The sequence below is a fragment of the Phascolarctos cinereus genome, unplaced genomic scaffold (assembly GCF_003287225.1).
Source record: "Phascolarctos cinereus isolate Bilbo 61053 unplaced genomic scaffold, phaCin_HiC Scaffold_4;HRSCAF=312, whole genome shotgun sequence".
Taxonomy (NCBI): Eukaryota; Metazoa; Chordata; class Mammalia; order Diprotodontia; family Phascolarctidae; genus Phascolarctos; species Phascolarctos cinereus.
The window spans coordinates 641,433,061-641,452,860 of record NW_027555847.1 but is presented as its reverse complement, the minus strand read 5'-3'; positions in this window follow the sequence as shown (position 1 = coordinate 641,452,860).

Below are 19,800 nucleotides of genomic sequence, written 5' to 3'. Positions count from 1 at the left end.
ACTTATCTCATAGACTACTGTAACAAATCTACTTTGTAGACCTTACCAGATTACATGAAAATGAAATTTATTATTAATATTATTATTATTATTATTATTATTATTATTATTATTATTATTATTATCATCATCATCATCATCATCATCATCATCATCTTACTGGAAAGTCCACTCCATCTCCTGCTAATCTCTGTCTGTATCACAGAGAAATCTGAAATCTGAGACCATGAATTAGGCAGAGGGCAATATACCAAGCTGTCAGGGCAACTAAGAGATACAGCAGTTTGTTCTGGAAGAGTGCTATGGGTTTTCTGCCCATTCCAGGACTACCTATAGTTAAATATTTTATGAGGCAACTATTTGAATATGAAAAATAATCCTGATGACTTCATAGACTCCAAAAAATCAAATGGGAGTTGAGAGGACATGACAATCGGGTAAGAATTCTTTATGAAGTAGAAGTATACATATGGCAATCTGGGAGTTCCTCCTACACCATCACGTCTTATTGGCCATGTATCATGCAACCCTAGTATACACCACCACTTTAAGGAAGACAAGGGTTGTATGAATCCCACAAGGGTTGTATGAATGTGAGTCTGTGACTATTTTGTTTAGTCCACATCCATTTATTACTATTACAAGTAAGAGATACTTCTGGGTCCCTAGCTCAGTGCAAGCTCCATTCCTGATGGTACCTTCAGTATTTTATCCCCTGGTATAGGAAGAGAATATAAACAGTAGAAGGGGCAAGGAAATTGAAATAGCTGGTGAATTCAGGAGTACATTTCAGAATTCCAATCCATTTGTCCCACCTAAATTCTATTTGATTTTGAATGTGCCACTGAGAGACTTACTGGAAACTGTAAAACTGGAGATACTGAATGCCAATGCAACATGGTTTTATAGGATGGACAGGAGCCCAAATGAGCCAAAATATCTCCCCTACTAACCTGTGATGGGTCCTATTGCTATCACAAATTATGACATTAACAAGGAGAAACAAACAAACTGGAAATATGATTTCATTGCTTTAAACAAGTGGACTGAAGATATGTAACTACTAATACAGGTCAGCTCCTACTTTGCATTTTAACAGTCTTAGGAATATGTTTGGAACATAACAGGTCAAATGACTTGCACAGGGTCACTTAGTCATTATGCATTATAGTTAGGAATTTAACTCAAGTCTCGCTTCCTCCAAGTCTAGAAATAGAAATATTTCTATTTTTTCCTGTCTCATGCTACCTCTGGGAAATTATTTAACACTGGGTAATAAAGTATATTGAAATATAAATAATCCATTTGAACTTGAATTCAATTCAGTAGTCAATAAGTATTTATAAGTGCCTCTATGTACCTGGCACTGTGCTAAGCATATTAACAGATAGCTATTAAGGGCTTATCATGTGTAAGGTATTGGGTTAAGTGCTCAAAATACAAAAATGAAAGATGATATAGTCCCTGAAGTGAAAAAGCTTATTGGGGGAGGCAGATATGAATGAGATATGCAATAGGAAGGTTTGAGATAGTCCCACTAGAATGAATTGCTGATGACCTTTAGAATTTCCATTAGAAAGAATGAGAGATCACTTTCACCTAGGAAGGTGGACTGAGGAAAGATTAGTTGGAAAGGAAATATCTGAATTGTTCCACGAAGGAGGTGAAGAAGAATTTCTCTGGAAGATATACAGGGGGAGTAAATTTCATCTCTTACCTAGTCTTAATCACTGAATGGGTGATGCCTCAGACAAACTGAAACCTGGGAAAACCTTACCTTAAAAAAGCCAAGGTCTTCCCATTGTGGCTGGGGTCATCTCTAATCATTCTGATCTATGTCTTGCGACTGAACCCTGATGACTCTGGAGAAGAGAATGTAGCTGGTGGCTTTGCACAGCCCTGCCTCACTTAAATCCAATTCACTTCCAAGTCAAGACATCACCTTCCTGATGTCATTCTTCCTCTTTGAGAATGAAGGATGAACAAAACAATCGACATGGCAAGAAAGGAAAAAATCAGATTAAGAAAGACCAACCATATAGTCTGCTTTGATGTGATCCATATACTTGCATGAAGGAGAGTAGTGAGAAATAAGCCAGGGATCAGCCATTTTATTCAGATGGCTGAAGATTTTAAATACTATGCTAGGCTAATTAATTTGGATTTAGTTCTATATTCAGTGGATAACCATTGATGGTTTTTCAGCAGGTGAGTGTCACCTTAAATATCATATTGCTGCAAAATAAACATTGAAGAATTAAAAATAAGTATCACTCTGAGGGCAATGGAAAGGTAGGGTGTGACATGTTAACAAGGAAGTTTAAAGAACTAGAGTAAAAGATGTCATCAAAACCTGAAATACATTTTTGATGATATGTTCATGTCCTAACAGCAAGTGATAACAATTGGTATAGCCTGTGTGCTCCACATATATCCTCAAGATGACAGGAAGAAATCACAAAAATAATTATCCCCATATCTTTGGTGAACCTCCCCATTGAGAAATTATAAGAAAACATGAACAAGTATAGCACTGGTTGACCAGGTATGAAAGGGTTGTGATCTGCCTCTTGAGAGGAAACACCAGCATGGATGAAATCCAACCATTTGAATAAATGCCAGCTATGTTTCTGGGTCCATACTAGACAAACCTTGAGGTCCTTGGAGAATTTTGCCATTCATTCAGGAGCGGGAACTTTCTTCAGATGAGGTAGGAGTCCACATCCACAAGTTTGGCAGTTGTGGGAGTAGTCAGAAGGACCTGGTAGGGGCCCTTAGTAACCGTGATTGGTTGATCATTATGGGGCCAGTTTTCAAATAACACATATGGATTCCTTGAGATGTACAGTTGTGGGAAAACTCCTTGCATCAGTCTTTGGATTAGAGTTTCTGGTTAGCATAACATAGGTCCTTCGTTAAAAGTCTCTAAACAGTACATAGAGATGGTCCAGTTTCCTAGCCATGCAGGGCTAGGTTCAAACAATGCAATAAGGTTTTTCATAAATTCACGATCATAATTACATTGTCAGATTTTATCAATATCAGGTTACAAATCAAACTACTTAGAGGGCTCATAATGGACTAGTTTTGAGAAGGGTATTTACATGTCATCAAGGCAATCAAGAAAACATAAATATAAACCAGGATCTCAAGGCTGAGGTCAGAAACCAATGTCAAAAGCTGAGACCAGAAACAAAAGACCAAAGAAAGACAATAATTGTTACCAACATTAACTAAAATATCCTTGTACCCTAGTAATCCATTCTCAATGTCCATTTAACCAGCACATTTTGAGCCTCAGATATCTCATATAGTTTTCTCGTCCCTAGATATCTTTTCTTGGACTATAGGTTTTATTCTCAGTACAGATCTAAAATGGGCTCTGCTTCTCTGGTTCCAAATCTAGAGGTTCCAAGATAAGACTGCTAGTACCAAGCAAATATAATTTAGTAAATTTGATTCTCCAGTCCTGAAATTTCAGAGAATTTGTTTTTTTATACCATTTGCTGTTTCTAACCTTACCTAAGTCCTTTATCTGATACAAGAATATTTTAAAAATTTATGAGAGTCCAACCATAAAATGCGCTCTAAAATTATCAGACAGACTTTTTAAAAATGGGAAAATAATTTCAGTTTCTTTAACATTATCAATACAATTTATGTATAAAATCCTTAATCTGATTTTGAGAAATTATTACCAAAATATATTCAAAGCCTCAAATTTTATGAATAATTCAGAAGCCAATCATATATACAAGTATATAGTTCTTAGAGAAAATAGTTTAATCCTGTTGCTTTCTCAATATTTATTATTCAATTTAATTAGAAGACTTTTTTATTACATCTTTGTCTTATTATTTTGCCTAATCATTTTCCCCTCAAGAGGATATCATCCCTATATTATAATTTGACTGCAAATATAGGTTACAAGAATAAGATGTTCATACTTGCATCCTATTACAGTAACTCAGAGATGTTCCAGTATCAATCAATAATTTAATAGATTTAGCACTGTACTTACAAAATTTCTTGATTGCAAAAATTTACTATAAAAAGAAAAGGAGGGATATAGTCATAACAATGTCATATATTATAACAGGAGTAAAAACTCCTTTAACTCTGTTTGATTCCATTATGTGACAGCCAACCATAGTCACAGGGAGTTAAAAGCAAGGCTCAAGAATAACCAGGTGGAAATTTTTCTTTTCAGAAAGGAGTAAAGCACAATAGGGAAATAGAATCAGGAGGATCCTACCTAGGCCATGCCAAGGTTGTCCCCAAAACTTTTCCCAGACACAGATGTCCACCTTTAGCAGTTCCCAGACTGCGTGCAACACATGCCATTTTCTACTATTAGCTTTGTGACAATTCAGACAACTATCCCTGTAATCAAAACTCAAAACAATAATAATTACAGACCCAAGAATTTTTACCTTAAATAACAAAATTTCACTAACTACAACTTAGGGCTTGAATATCTTTCCTGATGTTTCTCTTTCCTGATGTTTCCTTAACAGTTAACATTTCATTTATCCTTTGCCTATAAATTAAAACTAGCCATATTCTGGGGCTTCAGGCAAACAATAAATGCCTGATAGTTGACTAATCATTAATATGTTGAAGCTACATCTTTAAACTGCCATACACAGTTTCATTATAGCCAAGAATTTTCAAATAAAAATGGGCTATTTAGTAAAAATAATAATAATAATAATAATTATTATTATTATTATTATTATTATTATTATTATGTTTTATAACAAAATATACCTCATTAAATATTTAACTATTTTCAAATATCTATTTTTATCATACTCTTTTAAGCCCAATTCATAATCCAATAATATCCAAATTAAAAAGGAAGTTTTAAGTTTCCTCCCATGTAAAATGAGCAGGAGAAGGAAATGACAATCCACTCCAATATCATTGCCAAGAAAACCCCACACGGGGTCACAAAGAGTTGTATATGACTGAAAATGACTGAACAACAGCAACAAATATGCCTATATTTTTATATATTCTTATATATGTATGTGTTATTTCCCCTAATAGAATACAATCTCCCTGAGGGAAGAGAGGGTTACCATTTTGTTCTTGTACCTCCAGCACCTAGCACAGAACTTGGCACATAGTAGGCATTTAACAAATTCTTGTTGATTTATTAGAGGTAGCAAATAACAACATTGGGCCTGGAGTCAGAAAGACAAGTTCAAATCTAGCCTCAGACAGTTAGCAGTTGTGTAACACTAGCCAAGTCTTCGCCTCTCTTTGCCTTGGTTTCTTCAAGTACATAATGAGGATAATAATAGCAAACACCTTCCAACATTGTTATAAGGATCAAACGAGATAATATTTGTAAAGTGCTTAGCACAGAGTCTGGGACATAGAAGGTATTTAATAAATGCTTGTTTCCTTTCCTCCTTGATTAATTGATAGAAGTTGGAGGCCCTAATCTAAGTCTTCTTTGCAAAATAGCTGACATGGGATCTTACATACAGAGCTACAAGGGATCTCAGAGGCCAGATAAGCCAGCTTCCTCTTTGTTACAAATAAGGAAATTAAAGAGTGAGAGAGGCCATTGAAACCTTACTCTCCTTGAAGGACAAAAGATATATGACAATTCTTTCCGTTGGATGATACTTCTGGCAATCCTTGTTACTTGCAGGGTCAAAAAGTGTGAGTTTACCACTCACTCTCCAGTGATGCTTCCAAACATTTTTCAAAAACCATACCTCATAGCTTTATGCTTTTTGGGATATCCACTTAATCTGTCTGCACCACTCATTACCCAGTCTTGTTACTGTCATAGGTTGGCCTCCAGGTCATTCTCCTATGTATATGTATGTATGTATGTATGTATGTATGTATGTATGTATGTATATATGTATATGTAAACACAAATACACATATATTCATTCACATATTCATTCATTCATTTATTCATTCATCTATCTATCTATCTATCTATCTATCTATCTATCTATCTATCTATCTATGTCTTGTGTTACTATCTGATCCAGGTTTGATAGACAAAAGTAGAAATTAAAGCCACTTCAGAGCTATACTCTTAGGCCAAAGCTGACCTGGCCTCTCTGAGGCAGGTTTCATCAGAAATGGCTTCACTTAATAATCTTACTGGCTCAGGGTGTTTCTTGTGATTTGCAGGTTTCTTTTATCACACATAGAGCCATGAGTTCTCAAATGGTCAGTTGGGCTAGCCTAATAACTTTAATCAGTCACTTGACCAACCATTTAGCATCAAAATTCATTGCTTCACATCAGAGCTAGTGTTGCATAAGGGTAGGAGGGCTAAATTGGCATCTAACTTCCAGCTTTTTGACCACAGGCAAGTCACTTTATTTCACTGCAATGAAAGTGTCCTCTTCATAAAATGGGGGCCACAATAATACTTGCATTCCCTGCTTTATGGGAATTTTGTGAGTGAAGGGCTTGATAAATCTTAGAATGTTATATGAGAAAGAGTGTGACATATTTAATAGAGGATAAGCTTGTGATTCAGCTAGACTTGGGTTCAAAAACTACCTCTGACACGTATTTACAATTTGACCATAGACAAGTCACTTAATTTATCAGTGTTTCAGTCAATTTTCTAAGACAATATATTTGACAGAAATTGCTGATCTTCATCAGAGGAGGGCAATTTCCTACCAGTAGTTCCCAGAACAATGATTTTTCAAATGACCTTATAAATGTAATTATTAAAATAGAGAGGCACTTAGCTTTAATAGATGAATCACAAGTCTTGGAGGGTGATGACTGACATCCAAATCCTTCCTCTGACACAAACTATGTGACCCTGGGAAAGTCACTGATTGTTTGGTATTTAAGGCAACTCTTCACATGTTGCAGAGAAAATACTAAGCAGCATTGGTAGAAGGATCTGGGAGCTCTGTACATCAAGGAAATCATACATCTAATCTGGTTTCCTAGCCATAGTATTAGTAGATAGTGGATATTCTGATTCAAAAAATGGTCCATTATCCATGATTTGGTCTGAAAATGAACATATTGCTGCCTGAGTTTGCCAATGACATGAATAGTTCTGTGGAGGTCAAATCCTCAGCTGAGCTTTGCTCTCAATGTATAAATTCCTTACAAAACAGTCTGATTTTGAGGGCAAAGTCATCTAGTAAATGTCACTGAACACCAGGAAACTGAGAATCAGAAGGGAAGGAGAATTATGCCTTTGATTGGAACTGCATTTCCTCCAATTTGCTGGAAACTATGATTAGTTTCCTTCAAATGAGTCCTTAATTGGACACACTTTGAACTGATGAGCACTCTCATGAAAATAGATTTCACTCCATGCAGGTGCATTTGGTCACACTTGGATAAAGGGTAAATGCTTCAAAAATGGCCAGATGTGTCCATTTGATTTCCCTTAAGACACATCTCAGAAAGATACCTAAAGGAAGAATTGAGTGTGTATGTGTGTGTGTTTGTACGTGTGACTTGGAGGGGGACTGGCCAAATTCTATTTTTCCAATATAAAAGGGAATACATTATCTATCATTGGCTTAAACAACCAGAAGAGATGCAGTAGATACAGCAGTGAACTTGAAGCTTAAATCTTGTAATACAAAGACTTGGGTTCAGGTTTTGCCTCAAATGTTTACTAACTTTCTGATCCTGAACCTCAGTTTCCCTATCTATAAAATGAGGGGTTGAAGGCCTCTATGGTTCCCTTCAGAAAATCCTATGAATCCAGTTTATAAGGTATCAAGCACTTGATTTTAAAAATGTCTGCTGTCAAAGAAAACACTGCATAATTAAAACAATGATCTGAGAATTACATTTCTAAAATGAGTACATTTAAAGATACAGCAAGAAGATAGATAAAGGCAGAAGAGAATGAGAAGTAAGAAGAGACAAAGGGAGAGGGAGGAAAGAAAAGAAAATATGAGAGAGAGAGAGAGAGAGAGAGAGAGAAGAGAGAGAGAAGAGAGAGAGAGAGAGAGAGAGAGAAGGGTAGAGTGTACAAGAAGAAAAATGAGGAGGATAATGAAGAGGAAAAGACAGGAAGGAGAAACCAAAGGAAGATTTTTTAAAAGTTGAAGGGAAGGTTTCTGAATCCTTAATATGTGTTTTTCAGCTCAGAGCTAGAATGGATCTTGTTTTTGAGCTCTGGCATAGACAATCTTCTCCAGCAGGGCTGAATTATGAAGTTTTGCTAATCCAGGGATTATTTCAAATGTTAAATTTTAATTTAAGTTTCTTAAGAACTAGAAATTACTTTTCTTTCAACTGCTGAAATGGAATGATTGCTTTAAATGCTTTTAGGGGCTGGCAGGGTACCATTAAGAACATGCTTTTCTAATTCATTGGAGTTTCAAGCTTTCATGCATCTGTCATCTGAAAAAAATATAGTTAGGTTTCTCCGCTGTCCTATTACATCCCTCCCGCCTCCCAACGCACACCTTTTTTCTTTCTATTTAAACACACACAGAACATCCACACCCCGAGGCAGTGCAGGTTTCAGCAATTAGATTTGTGCTCATCTCTGAGTGGATGTAATTTTCAATATCATCAACCAGTCAAATCCCATTCAGCCTGGACATTAAAATACATTCAGTCGCACAACAGGCTTAATGATTCTGAGACATGAAAACCTCTGCACAATCAGACAGGGGCAGCCACAACTACTCACTCCTGTTGCCTGCTCTCCTCAGTTTGCTGGGGATACAGCCTAGTGGAAAGAGAAACAAACACAATAAACAGTTACTTAAGAGGCCGAGCACAATGAAATAGCAAAATCTTGCTTCATCTTCTGTGAGGCCAATTCCCTACGATCTATTTGAAGAAAATGTGGGTTTGATTCTTGCTTTGACTATTTTCTAAGTCTTGTGAACCCCTCTTCCATGAACCTCAGTTTTTTCATCTGTAAAAATGGGTATTTATTCCCTGTACTACCCACCTCAGAGCAGTGTTGGAAATAGCAAATGAGATTTGTGAAAAGCACAATATCTGTTCATATAGACGAATTAATGGCAAAATATGGCAACTAGCTGCTTAGGGATAGAGGGTCAAGGAGAGTAAAGAATCAGTGATGACTTCTAGTTGGAAAACCATCAAGCTTGAAATGCTGGGATGACTAGTGGTGCCATCCATAGAAATGGCAGTTTAACACAGGAATGAGTCAAAGGAGAGGGTTAGGGTTCTTAAAGAAAATTGTCCTGGGAAAGAATGAGTTTTTCTTCTTGATACATCCTGATGGATTAAGTGATGGTCTTGTGAAGTTTTAAAAGTCCAAAGTTCAGGACTGTCCAGTAGGGCTAGAAGTTTTCCCAAAACATCACTGACTGATTAAATTATTTGCTTCATTAGCTAAGAGGAACACTGAAAACAAATGAAACTCATAGGCTTTTCAAGGACATGTATCATCAAAACCCAGAAAAGAACTTTATCTAAGGGAAATGTCACAAGAATTGTGAACTCCAATTATGAAGATCAGAGTTCAGAGATCTTTCAAAGTTGTTTTTCTTCATATTATTATTATTGCTGTCTTGGCTTACATTATTTTCCTGGACATGCTCATTTCACTCTGAAGAAATCTGTATGTTTTCTCATGCTTCTTTGAATCTGACATATTTGTGATTTCTTTGGAGAAAAAAATACTCTATTATATCCATAATTTATTCAGTTATTCCTTAATTAGTGGACACCTATTTTATTTTTATTTGTTTAGTATTACAAAGAGTGCTATTATAAATATTCTTGTACATATAGTATTTTCCCCTCTCTCCTTGATCTCCTTAGCTTAAATGACAAATAGCATTATCTATGAGTTAAAGAATATGAAAGTTGATCTATTTGAGGAGCATATTTCAAAATTTCTTTTTTTTGATATAAATTTACTTATTTTTAGTTTTCAACATTTACTTCCACAAGATTTTGAGTTCCAAATTTTCACCCCATCTTGCCCCTCCCCCCACCCCAAGATGGCATGCATTCTGAAAACCACTTCCCCTGGTCTAACCCCTCTTCTATCTCTCCCCCTCTTCTCTTATCCCCTTCCCCTTCTATTTTCTTGTAGGGCAGGATAGACTTCTGTACCCCATTTCCTGTATTTCTTATTTCCCAGTTGCATGTGAAAACTTTTTTTAAAAATGTGTTTTTAAAACTTTGGGTTCCAGATTTTCTCCCTTCCTCCCTCCCCACCCACCCTCATTGAAAAGGCAAGCAACTCAATATGGGTTATACATGTGAAGTTATGCAAAACACTTCTATAGTAGACATGTTGTGTCTCTATTTCCCTTAATCCTATCCTGCCCTACCATTTATTCTATTCTTGCTTTTGACCCTGTCACTCCTCAGAAGTATTTGCTTCAGATTACCTCCTTTCCCAATCTGCCCTCCTCTCTATCATCCCCCTGCTCTCTTGTCCCCTTCCCCCCTTATTTTGCTGTAGGGTCAGACAGATTTCCATACCCAATTGAATGTGTATGTTATTCCCTCCTTAAATCAAATCCTATGAGAATAAGATCCATTCATTTCCTCTCACCTTCCCCCATTTCCCCTCCACTGTAAGAACCTTTTCTTTTCTGTTTTTTTTTGTGAGATAATTTACCCTGTTCTACCTCTCCCTTTCTTCTTCTCCTAGTATAATCTTCTCTCATCCCTTAATTCAAAATTTTATGAAGAATGTTTGAACCAATTCACAGTCCTACCTTCATTAGCATGTCTATTTTCCCACAAACCTTTCAACATTTGCTTTTTTTCTCTCCTGTCCCATTGTCTAAGCTGATTAGAGTTTACCCACCAAAATATTCTATAAAACATCTATAAAACACTCTTAACTGAAATAAAGTGAAACAATTGGAGAAATAGTAACAATTTGTGTTTGGACTATGACAAAATAATTAAAATAATATTATTTAAATTGGTTTATATATTTAGTGCTATTTAGTTAAAACTGCCATTTTTTTAAATTTTACCTCTAATTTAATAAAACACCTTCTGAAGAAAGAAAATTTAAGAATCTGAAGAGAAATAATTGAAAAGGTAAATATGAATGAGAAACAGCAGTATATGGTCTGAAACTATACTACAAAGAAATTATCATTAAAAATTGGCAATAACTAAAAATAGAAAAGTCAATTAATGAAACAGATTACATAAAATTAGTTTAGAAATTGTAAAAATGAACACTTAACACATTGCAAATGGTGAGATAAAGAGGAGATTGTAGAACAGGAAATATGAAAGATTGGTTCAAGTAAATGGGCATTTTTACGTTCGCAAAGAAGATTTCCAGCAAGGCATGATATTTATCTTCAAATGTTAGAAGGACTGCCATATAAATAAGGGATTAGATTAGCTCTTTTTGTCACCAAATGACAAAAGTAGGAACAATAGGTAGAAGTTGGAGAGAGGCAAATATAAAGAAAAGATTCCTAATACTTACCCATGTAAACCAATGGAATTCCAGCTCTCAGGAAATAGACTCTCTCCATTCCAGAAAACACTGAAGAAGTGGTTTCACAATCAATGGCTAGTGATTTGGTACATGCAATTTCTACCCAAACATGAGTTGGACTTAAAGGTACTTTGAGATTCTTTGAATCTATTAATTTTTAGTGAAAGGATTTCATTCATCAGCAATGGATCCAAAGATAACTTAGGATTGAATAAGGACAGCCTTTTCCCTATATCCCTAAAATTATATTCCAAAAACTTGCCATTTAATTTTCCTATATGCAAAATTGTTTCTTCTAACCTTGTGAGGTAGATGCACCCGGTATGTCCCCATTTGACACACAAGAGAAGGGGAGTGAGTGACATCCAGAGTTGGACAGAAAGTTAGTGGAAGAGCCTGAATTTGAATCCTGGCCTTCTGACTCCACTCCAGTGTTTTTGATACTATATCATTTTGCCACTTGAACTTGAAGCATTTCTTCTAGCAGAGAAATGAGCTAACGTTGCAAACCATCAGCTCATGGGAACATGTTAGAAAACATTTCCTTAGTGAACTGAGGAAGGTGTTCTAAAATTCTTTCCCAGATTAATGTGAGGAATCAAAATTCAATAAAGATGCTGATGACCATCCTTACAACCATCATCTTCACCATGTTCAACCACATTGTTTATTTCCCTATACTATTTGGTGCACTTTTCTTTAACACGTCTCAAATCTTCTACATACCAAAATATTTTCACAATTAAGACAATCCCTCCCTTACTTGCCTTAATTAGACCAGGCTTCTTTAATTTATGTAATCACTCTTACTTATACTACTCAAACTGACCTAAACATCCTCACTTTCCATTTATTCTAAACCCCAGCTTTTGAAATCCAATTAAAAAGAAACTTCTCTTTTAGTGTGCGATATTATAGAATCATTGCAAATGTTACAGGAAGTTATCTAACGCCTAGTTATGGAGGGAAGATCTCATCAAAAACTTGTAATGTTAGTGCTAGGAGAGACTACAGAAATCTAATCTTGTCTAATCCTTTCATTTTACAAAGACTCATAAAAGTACAGGAAGGTGCTTCAAAACCTTGATAATTATTATTGGTCCATTCTTACACAAGTCCTTTCATGGTTTGGGGCATCAGTTTCCTTATTTCTACAATGAGGAAGGAAGAATTAAGTAGATAAATTAATGAAAATATGTATTAATCAATTACTGTGTATTAATAATAACAACAATAATAGCTAACATTTATATAGCACTTACTTTATGCCAGGCCCTTTGCTAAGGTGCTTTATAATCATCTCATTTGATCCTCACAACAACCCTGGGAGGTCAATGACATTAGTATCCCTTTTTTTTTTTTTATAGATGAAGAAACTGAGGCAAACAGAGGTTAAGTGACTTGCCTGGGCACATAACTAATAAGTGAGGACAGATTTGAACTTAGGTCTTCCTGATTCCAGGTCCAGAACTCTATCCACTATGTAACCTAGCTGCACCTTGTGCTAAGCACTAAGGATATAAGTACTAAGTGGAAGACCATCCCTGTCCTCCAAAAAACTTAAAATTTAATAGGGGAAGAGACATACAGAGTAATTATTTCCAGAAAATGGAGTTTTGGTCTGAGGAGTCATGGGGATGTTAAGTTGGTATATAGGCCAATCAATTAGGATACTCTTCCCAGAAGCATTGGTACTATAACTTTGATAGGCAGAAGAGGATGGGGGAATAGGTATAATGCAATGACAGGCAAATGGCAAGGTAACCTGTATGGAAATCAGGTGGAATAAGAAGGTGAAGCATAATTTGGACCCTGGAGCCAGATAATATATTGGACTAAGTGGTCTAGCTCACACCCATTCAATGATCCAGACAACTGAATCCTAGAGCAAGAGGGAGAAAAGGAAGTGGGATAACTTTTCCAGAGAATGGGGCCATGGTTTCTGGATGTGTAGGTTCTACATAAAGGGTGCTACTCTGTGTAGGAAAAGTGGGATAGCAACTATAAGGAGCTGACAATATGGCTCTGTGTGGGCCACTGGGTAGGTTATGAAAAAGATGACCTCTCAATTCTCTTTTTGTATCTATAACAGTCTATGTTTTAACAGTGAACATTATTTTATCCCTAAAATTCTATGGTCTGAGGTCTGTTCCAGCTAAGGTCAGAGAACAAATGTCAAGAGTAAGATCTGCAATTAGAACCCTGATATCTCTCCCTGAAACAAATTTCTTTCCATTAAATTGAAGGGTAGTGAATTTAGTGATCTCCATTTTGGTGCTGGTCAGTTACTCATTACACACTCCTATTTGTGCTTAGCACTCTATATTTAATTACTATGAATACAAAGAAAAGCAAAAAATATGGTTCTTCCCCTCAAGAAGCTAACAACCTAATAAGGGAGATAACATGCAAACAACTATGTGCAGGTTAGATATATACAGAAGAGACAAGTGAATTTAGAAGGAAGGCAGTAAGAGGAAGTAAGGGGAGAAGTCCTCCTGCAGAAGGTAAGAATTGAGTCAAAGCTTGAAAGGAACCATGAAGCCAGGAGGTAAAGATGAGGAGGTCTCAGTGCTTCGAGGCATTGTGGGCAAACAGTGAAAAAGCCTGAGAAAAGCAAGTGTCACGTGTGAGAGATAACAGCCGATACTGATGTATCATACATAGAATGCGGTAACTGTGAGAAGTCTGGAGAGATAGGAAAAGGCCAGGTTGTGAAGTGTTTCAAATGGCAAATGGAGGATTTTATACTTGAACCTGGCGGTAATAGGGAGACAGTGGATGGGGAGGGTGACATGGTTAAACTTATGCTTTATGAAAATCACTCAGGCACGTGAATAGAAGATGGATTGGAGGAGAGTTTGGGGGCAAGAGACCAACCAATTCAGTTGTCCAGTGTGAGGTGATGAGGGTCTGCACCTGGTGACAGTGTCAATGAAATGAAGGGGACACATGCAAGAAATGTTATTTTTTTTCATTGAAATGACAGGTACTAGGACTCTGAAATCAAGAAAAGGCAATGTATTGACTTAATGGACCTCTAATTGCTTCAGTTTAATAATTGATGCTATAGATGTAATTGGTAAAGCCCTTTCTTTCTTTGCTTTAAACAATAACTCTGATGGAATAGACTGGAGAGAGAAATCAAATGTTTCCCCTGCTCCTGGAAATGGGCTCCATGGGAAATAAAACAAACAGACAAACAAAAAGTGTGTTGGTATATATCTTCTCATAGTGTGTGACAGCATTATATAATGTTTAGCAGCTTCAGGCTAATAGTATAAAAGAATAAAAAAAAATTTTAAAAAAAGGAAAGAAAAACACCTCGGACATGAATCAGAGGACCTAGGTTCAAATCCTAACTGTACCACTTTTGGCTGTGGGATAATAGGCAAACCAATTTCTCTCACTACTGGAAGTCAGATCTAATGTCAGTATCCTTTTCATTCATGTCTGATGTCCAGATAAAATGGGGCACTTGAAAGTCCCCGAAAATTTACCAAAGGAAGAGGTTTACTTTGCCCTAACGCAACAAGAGTATGCTGGTACTTACTTAGCTTCTCTGAACTCAGCCCCCCTCATCTACATTTGGAATAGTTTCTGGTTAGTAAATCAGGGTTTGGTATAAGTGGTATAAGGCGCTGACCAAGCCTGAAAGGCCAGGCTACACTCAGCTGAGATTTTTTTATGCCTCTCATACAGGAAGCTGCATCAGGGAAGCTGGGGCTGAAGATAGTTGTCAAGAAAATGCTGGTCCTAACATAATCATTGAGCTCTAGTTTCTCCATCTGAAAAATGGGGATAATAGTTTTGTTGTTTAAAAGTTTGTTGTGAAAGCTTCAGAAACTTCAATGCACTATTGTCATAATGATTAAAAAATAAATAAATAAACATTTCTGGGCTTTTTCAGGCTTCTTTTTGAAAGCAATAACATTTTGAAGAGACAAGCTACCTGTGTTCTAGACACGTTTCTTCCCTGTGTTTGTCTTCTTCCCCCACCTATCCCAATTACCCTCTTTTCCAGAACTTCAAGCATCTAGAGTTGAGCATGCTAGAATCTTTTACGTTGTAAATTTCTAGCTCCTTGCTATATGCTGCGTGTACATAGTAGGCAATCCCTGATACCGTTTGCATGATTGTGATTGCTACATCATATTAGGGTAAACAATTAATCAAATTAGCTACAAATCCTAACTTTCCTCTATAAAATAACTTGATCTCATCTGTATCAATGAGTAGCCCTGATTTGGAGGATGAACACAGATACAACCTTGGCATACCAAGGCTCTTGTTGTAGCATTACAGATCCCCCTTCCTCCTCCAGCCATGTCCTGAAGATTAATGCCCCAGAGTCCCAGGCTTTCCCTGCTACACAGGACAGAAAGCCAGAAACATTCTCATCCTGAACCATCTTAGACTAAATCTTAGACTAAAAGCAAGAAAAGGCCCTTAGGTTACCAAATCAATTATCTTTATTTTACAGATGAGGAAACTGAGGCCCTAAATGGTCTCCTTTCCTTGTGTTTCTTTCCATTCCAGCCCATCTTCTTCATAACTGCCCAGGTGAATTCCTAAAGCACATGTAGATCATGCCAACTGCTAATCAATGAATTCCAGTGGCTCCTTATTAGCTACAGGATCAGATGAAGACTATTAGATATATAAAGATTTTCACAATCTGAGTCATTCCTCCCTGTCCAGTCTTCTGACACACAACTTTCCCCCATTTGTTCTAAGGCTACATTGGCCCATTTGTTGTTCTTCACTCACTTAAAACATGCCATATTTCATGCCAACAGTTTTTTTCTCACTGTCTTCCATTCTTTCTCCTTGTCTTTGCTTCTTTGGATCTTTGTGTTCCTTTAAGACAGTTCAAGCAGAACCTCCAGGTGACAGTGCCTTCCCATCTACTATTGCCATCTATTTCCTTTCTATATATCTTGTGTATGTATGTATGTATGTATGTATGTATGTATGTATGTATGTATGTATGTATATGTATATGCCTACACCATGAGAATATAAGAACCATCAAGCAAAATAATGGATAGTGCTGGCAGGGGTGGGGAACCTGTGGCCTTGAGGTATATGTGGTCCTCTTGGTCCTCAAAAGCAGCCATTTGAATGAATCCAAACTTAACAGAACAAATCCTTCGATTAAGGAGATTTGTTCTGTGAAGTTTGGTTTCGGTCAAATAGGATTTATTCTATGAAGTTTGGATTCAGTTAAATGGCCTCACTTGAGGACCTAGAAGTTCAAATGTGGCCTCGAGGCTGCAAGTTTCCCATCCCTGGCTTAGAGGAAGGTAGGAATCGCTGAGGAAGAGCATTTCCATATTTGAAACTATATTATAAAGCAGAAATGCTCAAAATGATTTGGAATTGGTTAAAAAACAGGAGTATATCAATGGAACATATTAGGCAAAAGAAAATCAGAAATAATGGAACTTAGTAACTCAGTATCTAATGAGCCTGAAAATATAAATTAGGAGAGAACTCTCCCTATTTGATAAAAATTGTTAAGAAAACTACAAAACACATTGGGCAGAAATTAGGCTTAGATCAGCATCTTATGCCTTATTCAATAATAAATTCAAAATGGATACAAACCTTAATATTAAAGATCATACCTTAAAAAAATAGAAGAGAAACAGATGATATAGCTTTCACAGCTATGGGTAGTCAACGAATTCTTAACCAAATTTTAAAAAATACAGACAATTGTAAAAGGTGAAAGATAATTTTGAATGCAGGGAATTGAAAATCTTTTGCATAAACCAAATTCATGCATCTAGAAGAAAGGAAGAAAATTATTTTTTAAAAAAATCATATTATGAATCTCTGCTAAGACTTTGATATACAAGATATATAGTCAAGAAACAAATATATAAGGCCAAAACCCATTCTCCAATAGATGTGTTCAAAAGATATTAATAATAATTCTTAAATAAATCACAAATTATTAAGAACTATATGAAATAATGCTCCAAATAACTAGTAATAGAATGAATTCAAATTTGAACAACCCTGAGGTTTTATCTCACACAGAAAATTAGAAGAGATGACAAAACATGAAAATAGTTAATGTACTTTATCTGTGACCTGAAATGCTTTCAGATGATCCATCCCATTATCCTTACTATGATTCCTCCTTAGGCCTTAAGTAGCACTAGGCTGTGATATGGACAAGACATCTTTGTGCAGGAAGAATTCCTGGATTCCATGGAATGTTTCGTGGCCTCCTCACACAAGTGCACCCCTGCCTCCTCAGCAGGCTCCTGGATGATCTGAATACTTCCTTGGAGTAGCTGAATGAAGACTTAGATCCTACTGATACCCCACACTCTAGAGCAGATTATGAGAATTCAGGAAGAGCTGACATTTACCCAGGTGTGAAACTACCTCAAGGACTTAGCCCAGGTAGTACAAAATGTATGTTTTCCAGGTGTATTTTGGGCCTTTTTTCACCTGCTCCAGTACCAAGTAGCCCAGCTGGGCAATTTGAACTTCCTCACTTTTCTGTCTAATGAAGAAAAGGTCATGGAAGATGTACCCAGAAAATAGCCAGTAACTTCAATCTCTTCATCACTTTATCTCTGAAGCCTTGCTGTATCTAGGCCACAAGGTGAGGGAAACAGAGTGAGCATTCTGGTCTCTCACAGTACTTCTGAGCTTTAAAATTAATTAATGATTCTAATAAAATTTCTTTAATGTTTAATTTATATATGTACATATTTTTAAAAAGCAAACTGTATAGATTTTACTTGCAATTCTATTTTTTTCCTACTCTGCTACATGCATGGAAAGTCCATGTTTTTCATCTTTAAGTTCAGAAAAATTGAACTTAATTTTTTTTCAAAGACCAGGATTTGTATATCCAAAGCTCATATGCTAGATGTTGGTTGAGGTGAGAAAGAATAGGTAACTGGAAGCAGCAGATGGTAAGATACCCTTGTTGGATAGTTGGGTTGGATTGAAGGATAAAGCATGGTTTAGTGTCTAAGGCCAGATAGTAGATACAGTGGGATGTTGGCTTTGTTGTACACAATTGTTGACTGATCATTTGGGCCATAGGGCAGGAGTTCCAAAAATGAGTGAATTAACTTCGCCAGAATCATGGTCAGGATTCTAAAAGACACATCATAGATTTAGCTCTAGAAGTGATCTCAAAGGCCATCTATTCCAATCTGCAACCTAATAAATTTCTCCTCTACCATGTAAATAATGTGTAGCCTAGCCATTCTGTCTTTTCTTAAGGACCTCAAGTGACGAACAATCCACTTTTAAAAATAGATCTATTATTAAATATTGGGAAGATATTTTTCCTATTTGCTTATTGTTAGGCACTATGATTCTATGTATTTCTATTAATACAATGTAAGAACATATGAGTTTTTTGTTTGGTTTTGTTTTGCTTTGACCTAATATGTCACATTATTAACTCACATTGACCTTGAAATACAACAAGATCCCTAAGTCTTTTTTGAACATAATTTTCTATTAAATCAAATCTTCCTCATTCTGTGTTTTTGTGTGCTTGGTTCCAATGCACACATTTTTCTAACTCTGTTGGAAAAGAACTCTAGCTTTTAGTTTCTTATTTCTTTCCTCTTCCTCAAATTTAAGTTTCAGTATCTATGGGTGTTTGAAGTCACAAGATCCTACTTCGACAGGCAGCCAGCTCTAATGCATTTGCTTTGGGAGACTCAACTGCTTTGTTTCAATCCTGAGATTCAGCACTCCAGAAAATTAGACATGAATTCAATATACAAAAATAACCCTGCAAGGAAAATGACTCACCTCCTGTACCCCTGGACAGAGTCCAGCCCACTGTCCTTATCAAAATGTTTCTCTGATGGCTGCCATACTCATCTACAGCCCTCCCAAATTGAGATTTTTCAATCAAAGGCCAAAACTAGCCATGAAATTAAGAAATGTAAAGGGATTGAAGGGAAAGTAACTCAGAATCCACAGGAGCCTGATGGAGAATCGTTTGAGTTAACTGGATAATCATGTGAAAAGAAAGTCAACTCATTCTTTGCCATTTGTGAGGTGATTGTGTGTGTGTGTGTGTGTGTGTGTGTGTGTGTGTGTGTGTTTCAGGAAGGGAGGGACCTGTGGAGGAGAGAATACACAGAGAAAGGATGCCACCTGCTTTCTATGTCTATTCCTCTCTGAACTCCCTGTCCTGTAGAAGAAAGAACACTCTGGAGTAAGAAGCCCTGAGGTTCAAACACCACCTCTGCTATTTACTACTTGTGGATTATTGAGAACAGCACTAGATAGAATTTGGTTTCTTTAAATCTAAAATAAATAAATTTTGACTAGATGATTTCAAAGGATACTTTCTACCTTAAATCTTA